We start from the raw sequence: 7918 nt of genomic DNA, 5'->3' as shown, positions 1-7918 counted from the left end.
CAAGTTGATGGATTTCCATATATTGAACCACCCCTGCATACCTGGGATGAAACCTACTTGGTCATAGTGGATATCTTTGATGTGTTCTTGTATTCAGTTTGCAAGTATTTTGTTGACTATTTTCCCATCAATGTTCTTGAGGAAGATTGGCCTGAAATTCTCTTTCTTTGTTGGGTCTTTGTGGGGTTTAGGTACCAACGTGACTTTGGCTTCATAGAATGAGTTTGGTACTGTTCCTTCTGTTTCCATTTTGTGGAATAGTTTGAAGAGAATTGGAGTAGTCTCTTCTCTGAAGATCTCTTAGAATTTTGCACTGAAACCATCTGGCCCTGGGCTTTTGGGGGGTGGAATAATATTGATGACCACATCTTTTTCCTTAAAAGATATAGGATGATGTAATTGATTTATCTGGTCTTGATTCAGCTTTGGTAAGTGGAAACCATCAGGAAAATTGTCTATTTCATTTAGATTTTGCGGGGTATAGATTTTTGAAGTAAGTCACAATGGTTGTTTGGATTTCCTCAGTGTCTGTTATTATGTACACCTTTTCATTTCTGATTTTGTTGATCTGGATGGTGTCTCTCTGCCTTTTAGTTAGTTTGGCTAAGGGATTGTCTATCTTGTTGATTTTCTCAAAGAACCAGCTCTTGGTTTCATTGATTCTTGCATTGTTTTATTTGTTTCTAATTGATTGATTTCAGCCCTGAGTTTGATTATTTCCAGCTGACTTCTCCTCTTTGGTGTGTCTGCTTCTAATTTCTCCAAGGCTTTTAAGTGAGCCATTAAGTTGCTTGAATGAGCTGTGTTGAATTTCTTCTTGAAGGCACTTAGGGCTATGAACTTTCCTCTTAGTACTGCCTTCATTGTGTCCCACACGTTTGGGAATGCTGTGTCTTCCTTTTCATTGAGTTCTAGGAAGATTTTAATTTCTTTCTTTATTTCTTCCCTGACCCAGCTGTCATTGAGTAGCAAGTTGTTCAGTTTCCATGTGTGTGTAGGCTTTTTTTCTGTTGTTATCGAGGTCCAACTTTAGTCCATGGTGGTCAGATAGGATACAAGGGATTATTTCAATCTTCTTTTGTCTGTTGAGGCTTGCTTTGTGACCAATTATATGGTCTATTTTGTAGAAGGTTCCATGAGGTGCTGAGAAGAAGGTAAATTCTTTTGTGTTTGGGTGAAAGGTTCTGTAGATATCTGTTAGGTCCATTTTATTAATGACCTCTGTTAGAGTTATTGTTTCTTTGTTTAATTTCTGTTGTTTTTTTTTTTTGACCTATCCTTTGTTGAGAGTGGGGTGTTGAAGTCTCCCACTATTACTGTGTGGGAATCTATGTGTGGTTTCCTTTTTATTAATGTTTCTTTTACAAATGTCGGTGGTCTTGTATTTGGGGCATAGATGTTCAGGATTATGATGTCTCCCTAGTGGAATTTTCCCTTGATGAAGTGTCCTTCCCCATCTCTTTTGATTAATTTTGGTTGAAAGTCTATTTTATTAGATATTAGAATGGTTACACCTGTTTCTTCTTAGGTCCATTTGCTTGGAAAACTGTCTTCCAGCCCTTTACTCTCAAATAATGCCTATTTTTATGACTTAGATGTATTTCTTGTATACAACAGATTTTTGGGTCTTGTTCACACATCCATTCTGTTAGTCTGTGTTTTTATTAGAAAATTGAGTCCATTGATATTGAGGGAGATTAATGACCAGTGGCTGTTAGATCCTTTGATATTGCTTTTGTCTGTGATATTGTGTTTGTGTGTGTGGCTTCTTTTTGTTTTGCTGTAGTGAGGTTATTTATTTCCTGTGTTTTCCCAAAAGTAATTAGTTTTCTTGGATGGTATTTTTCCATTCACATAGTAAAAATGGCCATCTTACCAAAAGCAATCTACAGATTCAATGCAATTCCCATCAAATTACAAACACAAATCTTTGCAGACCTTGAAAGAAAAATTCTCACTTCATATGGAATAACAAGAAACCCAGAATTGCCAAAACAATCCTCTACAATAAAAGATCTTCTGAAGGTATTCCCACTCCTCATCTCAAGCTGTGCTATAGAGCAATAGTTATAAAAACTGCATGGTACTGGCATAGAAATAGAATGGTGGATCAATGGAATCAGATCAGATAAAAGACCCAGAAATAAATCCACACACTAATGGACACCTGATTTTTGACAAAGATGGCAAAACCATTCAATGGAAAAAAGGTAGCATCTTCAACAAATGGTGCTGGTCTAACTGGATGTCTACATGTAGAAAAATGCAAATAGATCAATACTTATCACCCTGCACAAAACTAAAGTCCAAGTGGATCAAAGATGTCAACATAAAACCAGGCACTGAACCTGTTAGAAGAAAAAGTGGGAACAGCCATGAACTCATTGGCACAAGAGAGAACTTCCTGAACAGAACACCAACAGCAAAAGCTCTAAGAGCAACAATCAATAAATGGGACCTCAAGAAACTGAAAAGCTTCTGTAAAGCAAAGGACATTGTCATCAAAACAAAATGACTGCCTACAGATTGGGAAAGGATCTTCACCAACTCTATATCTGACAGAGGGCTATTATTTAGAATATTTAAAGAACTCAAGAAGCTAAACAGCAACAAATCAAGTAATCTAATTAAAACATGTGATACAGAGCTAAACAGAATTCTCAACAGAGGAATATCAAATGGCTGAGAAACACTTAAAGAAATGCTCAACATCCTTAGTCATCAGGGAAATGCAAATTAAACAACCCTGAGTTTTCACCTTACACCCATCAGAATGGCTATGATCAAAAACTCAAGTGACAACACGTGCTGGAGAGGTTGTGGAGAAAGAGGAACTCTCCTCCACTGCTGGTGGGAATGTAAACTTGTACAACCACTTTCGAAAACAGTCTGGCATTTTCTCACACAATTAGAAATAGTGCTTCCTCAAGATCCAGCTATACCACTCCTAGGCATATATCCAAAAGACGCTCAAGCACACAATAAGGACATTTGCTTAACCATGTTTGTAGCACCTTTATTTGCAACAGCCAGAAGCTGGAAAGAGCCCAGATGTCTCTCAAAGGAGGAATGGATAGAGAAATTCTATTACATCTACACAATAGAATATTACTCAATGATAAAAAATAAGGAAATCATGAAATTTTCAGGCAAATGGTGGGAACTGGAAAAGATCATCCTGAGTGAGCTATCCCAGAAGCAGAAAGACACACATGGTATATACTTACTCATAAGTGGATATTACACATATAATATAGGATACAGCTACTAAAATCTGTACACCTAAAGAAACTAATCAAGAAGTAGGACTCTGGCTAAATGCTCAAACCCCATACAGAAAGGCAAAGAGGATGGATATCAGAAGGAGAAAACAGGGAAAAGTACAGGAGCCTGCCACAGAGGGCCTCTGAAAGGCTCTACCCTGCTGGGTATCAAAGCAGATGCTGAGACTTATGGCCAACATTTTGGCAGAGTGCAGGGAATTTCTTGAAAAAGTAGGAAATAATAAGACCCGGAGAGGACAGGAGCTCCAGAAGGACAGCAACAGAACCAAAAAATCTGGGCACAGGGATCTTTTCTGAGACTGATACTCCAAGCAAGGACTGTTGATGGAGATAAACTAGAACCCCTACACAGATGTAGCCCATGGCAGTTCAGTGTCCAAGTGGGTTCCATAGTAATGGAAACAAGGACTGTCTCTGACATGAACTGATAGACAATGGAGCCATTCCTGATGAGACCTTATAGACTAGGATTAGAGGGAAGAGGAGGAGGACCTCCCTTATCAGTGAACTGGGGGAGGGGTATGGGTGAAGAAGAGGGAAGGAGGGTTGGGAGGGGAGAGGGAGGGAGTACAGAGGGATACAAAGTGGAAAAACTGTAATTAATAAACTTAAAAATAATTAATAAAAAATTAAAATGCTAAAATAGAAGCTCCAAAACACATGATCAAGAAAATATAAAGAATATGATTCCTCTGTTGGAAAATATAAAAAAAAACATTTTTTTAAAAAAATCATTTGGCAGTTTCTCATATGTGTAATCTCACCATGTTATTAGCATCCCACTCTCAATGAAAGCTAATGTTCACATAAAAACTTGAGCATGGTTAATGAAAATAGCTTTCTTCATAATATCTCCAAAGTGGAAATAATTAATTTTCTTTCACTGGTGGATGGGATTGGATTTAAAAATGTGCATAAACAGATTAAAATATGAGTCAGTAATAACTAGGCATAAACTACTGATACAAGCAAATGGATGGATGAATCTAAAAATACATTAGACCACTGTTTCTCAGCCTGTAGTTTGTGACCCCTTTGGTACACCTGTATCTTCAAAAATACTTACATGTTTGTTCATAACAGTAAAAAAAAAATAGCTATAAAGTAGCAACCAAAAATAATGTTATGGTTAGGTGCTACTACAACATGAGAAACTGTATTAAAGGTCACAGCATTAGGAAGGTTGAGACCCACTGTATTAGAGTAAGAGATGAAAGGTGCACTCAAAAGATACCTACTATATAATTCCATTCATATGACATTCAAAACTGGAAAATAGACTATTGGCTTAATGGGCCTTGCGAGCAAGGGGAGGAGGAGGCAAAGCACAAAATGGGCAGCTGGCAGGAGTTATTTAGAGCAAATAAAATTGTTTTGTATATTTATTGTGGTAGAAGTTGTATGATTGTATGTGTTTGTGAAACCCCACAGAGATACAGCCAAGCAAAGCAAATTTTACTATATGTAAAGTATACTTCAGTTTTCTTAATTGAAAAAACTAAGGTATGTAAAAGAACTCCAGAATGCTCACTTTGGCAGCACATACACTAAAACTGAAATGATTACACAGATTAGCATTGCCCTTGTGCAAGCATAACGTGCAAAAGCATGAATCATTTTATATTTTTAAAAGGAACTAAAGGAATCCATCTACAAATCTAAACCACTTTATTGCTCATCCCAGTACATTTCACATGTATTTCATCATCTTTACTTAGCCTCATTCTCTCTGTCACATCTGCAGCTGGAGCAGAAAGAACTCTCTAGAACTCTATTTCCATGGACAGAACCTTCATCCGTGGCCTAGAGAAAAAAAATACATTCATGGCTGCTCAATTTTGTTTGTCTGTTTATTTGAGATGGGGTTTCTCTGTGTAGCCTTGGCTGCCCCAGACTCACTCTGTAGACCAGGTTGGCCTCGAACTCAGAGATCCACCTGCCTCTGCCTCCCTGAGTGATAGGATTACATGCATGAGCACCACACCTAGCTGGCTGCTCAATTTTTAAAAACCTTCCTTCCCTGCCAAGAACCTCCTGAAAGAGAAGAAACAGGCAGGTCTGTGATGTACACTGATGAGTTAAAAAAAATTCATGGGTTGGCTGGAATTTTACCAAATTTGTCACTGCTTCCACAGAATAATCTTCAACAAATTCTTCATGTTTCTATCCTCAATGTTTAAGGAGAAAAAAAAAATCAACAACAAAACCCAGGTCAAGTAACTCAAGAGACTTCCAAAAGCACGGGCAGAATAAAGAGAATTTACAGGAGCTGATGAAACATTCAGGTGTTAGCAATGAGAAGCCATTAACACAAAGACCCTGCAATGGATCCAGTGATATATGGAGCTGTAGAGAAAGATTTTCCTGGCATGGATTGTGATCATGAAAGAGGACCCAAAACCAAAATCATGGGCCCTAGTTGAGAGACAAAAGGAAATAAAAAAAAAAAAATCTCTCATTTATTTTCTATATCACTCCATGTTCTTACAGTTTCCTTTCATCGGCCAAATCTAATACAAGATCTACTGGTGATGGAAGCTGTAATGATGATGGCCTTCATGGTCAGCATCTAGGATCAGGACCAGAAAGGGAAAGAGAATAGACCCTAAAAGGAATAAAATGGGCAGCAGAAACTAAGAATATCCAGGGACTTATTATTTATCAAAGTCATATGGTTTTATAACTTCTGAAAACCCTTGAGCACTGTGAAAACTCCCATTCATATTCTTCAGAAACCCCACCTTCACATGGAATAATTCATAATTCCTCAAAAATGTGATTCTCTTCACCCTCTAGGCAGAACTTTGTCTTTGATCCAGGTAAACTGGATTTAACTCAGCATCAGAAGAGCTTGAAAATTGTTGAAAAAAATATTTTATATACTTTTAAAATTTCATTTAATTTACTTTACATCCCAAGGATACCCCCTCCCTTCTCTCCTCCCCGTTACCCTCTTCCCCTCCTGCTCCCTTCTGTTCTTCATTTCTCCCCAGAAAAAGGAGCCCCTCCCCCATATTAACCCTCCCCAGCACATCAAGTCACATCAGGACTAAGCATATCCTCATCCCCTGAGTCCAAGCAAGGAAGCCCTGCCAAGGGGAAGTGATCCAAAAAGAAGCAACAGAGGCCATATTAGAAACAGTTCCTCCCCCTCTACTCGCCAAGCAACCCACATGAAGAACAAGCTGCCCATTGGCCACATATGTGCAAGGAACCTAGGTTCAGACTATGCATGCTCCTTAGTTGATGTCTCAGGCTCTGTAAGCCCCCATGGGACTGGGTTAGTTGACTCTGTTGGTCTTCTTGTGAGGTTCCTCTTACCTCTAGGTCTTTCCATCTTTCCCCCAACACTTCCACAGGACCCCCAGAGCTCTGCCCCATGCTTGGCTGCAAGTCCCAGCATCTGTCTTGATTCACTGCTGGCCACCATACAACAAGGACATTTGCTCAACTATGTTCATACCAGATTTATTCATAATAGCCAAAAACAGGAAACAACCTAGATGTCCCTCAACCAAAGAATGGATACAGAAATGTTGGTACATGTATACAATGGAATACTACTCAGCTATTATTAACAATGAAATCACGAAATTTGCAGGCAAATGGATGGAACTAAAAAAGATCATCCTAAGTGAGGTAACCCAGACCCAGAAAGATGCACATGGTATGTCTCACTTATAAGCAGGTATTAGACCTATAGTACAGGATAACCATACTACAATCCACATACCTAAAGAAGCTATATAACAAGGAGGGTTCCACGGAGGGTGCTTTAATATCACTCAAAAGAGAAAATAGACTAGACAGCAGAAGTGAAAGAAGAGAGGGAATTAAGCAGGAGATGGAATGGGGAGAAAAACAAGGTTGTGGATCAGATGTGAGGAGAATGAGTGTAGGGGGTGAGAAGGCTGGAAACAAATGAAAACTGAGGGGGGGAAACATCTCTTTGAAAAAAGTCTTTTGGAGTGATTATTGGTTGCTTATCAAATCTTTAGCCAGTATGCTACAAAAGAATAAAAATATGAATGAATCTTTGCCTTTGGAGCTACAGATATAAGGGTTCCAAATATTTGTTCCAGAAAAGATTGCAGCCATCTAGTAGTACTTCCTTTCTTGTTCTAAATCTTGGGTATAAAATTATGGCTATAGATACAAATAGAAGAGGGCATAAAGTAGACTGTCTAGAATAATTTAATAGGTTTTCACTGTATATATGATGTAGGTCTTTCCTGATACTAACTCTGTAAGAAGCTATAAATAAAACATATACAATTCTCATGGATCAGTAGGATTAACACAGTGAAAATGGCCATTCTGCCAAAAGCAATCTACAGATTCAATGCAATTCTCATCAAAATACCAACACAATTCTTTACAAACTTTAAAAAAAAAATTCTCAACTTCATATGGAAAAGCAAAAAACCCAGAATTTCTAAAACTATCTTGTACAACAACAGATCATCTGGAGGTATCTCCATCCCTGATCTCAAGCTGCATTACAGAGTAATAGTAATAAAAACTTCATTGTATTAGCATAGAAACAGAATGGTGAATCAATGGAACTGAATAGAAGACCCAGAAATAAATCCACACAGCTATGGATACATAATTTTTGACATAGAAACCAAAAT

General features: G+C 38.0%; 1 non-coding gene across 1 annotated transcript; it reads left to right on the top strand.

Annotated features, from left to right (window-relative positions):
• Window positions 1–4807: 4807 nt before the first annotated feature.
• Window positions 4808–4912, top strand: LOC132651528 (U6 spliceosomal RNA). The gene has a single exon (XR_009589146.1). It is a non-coding gene; the product is annotated as a U6 spliceosomal RNA (small nuclear RNA).
• Window positions 4913–7918: the final 3006 nt, after the last annotated feature.

The sequence above is a fragment of the Meriones unguiculatus genome (genome assembly GCF_030254825.1).
Source record: "Meriones unguiculatus strain TT.TT164.6M chromosome X unlocalized genomic scaffold, Bangor_MerUng_6.1 ChrX_unordered_Scaffold_30, whole genome shotgun sequence".
NCBI classification, from domain to species: domain Eukaryota; kingdom Metazoa; phylum Chordata; class Mammalia; order Rodentia; family Muridae; genus Meriones; species Meriones unguiculatus.
The sequence above is the reverse complement of the archived record's forward strand: the minus strand, read 5'-3'. Positions and strand labels throughout refer to the sequence as shown.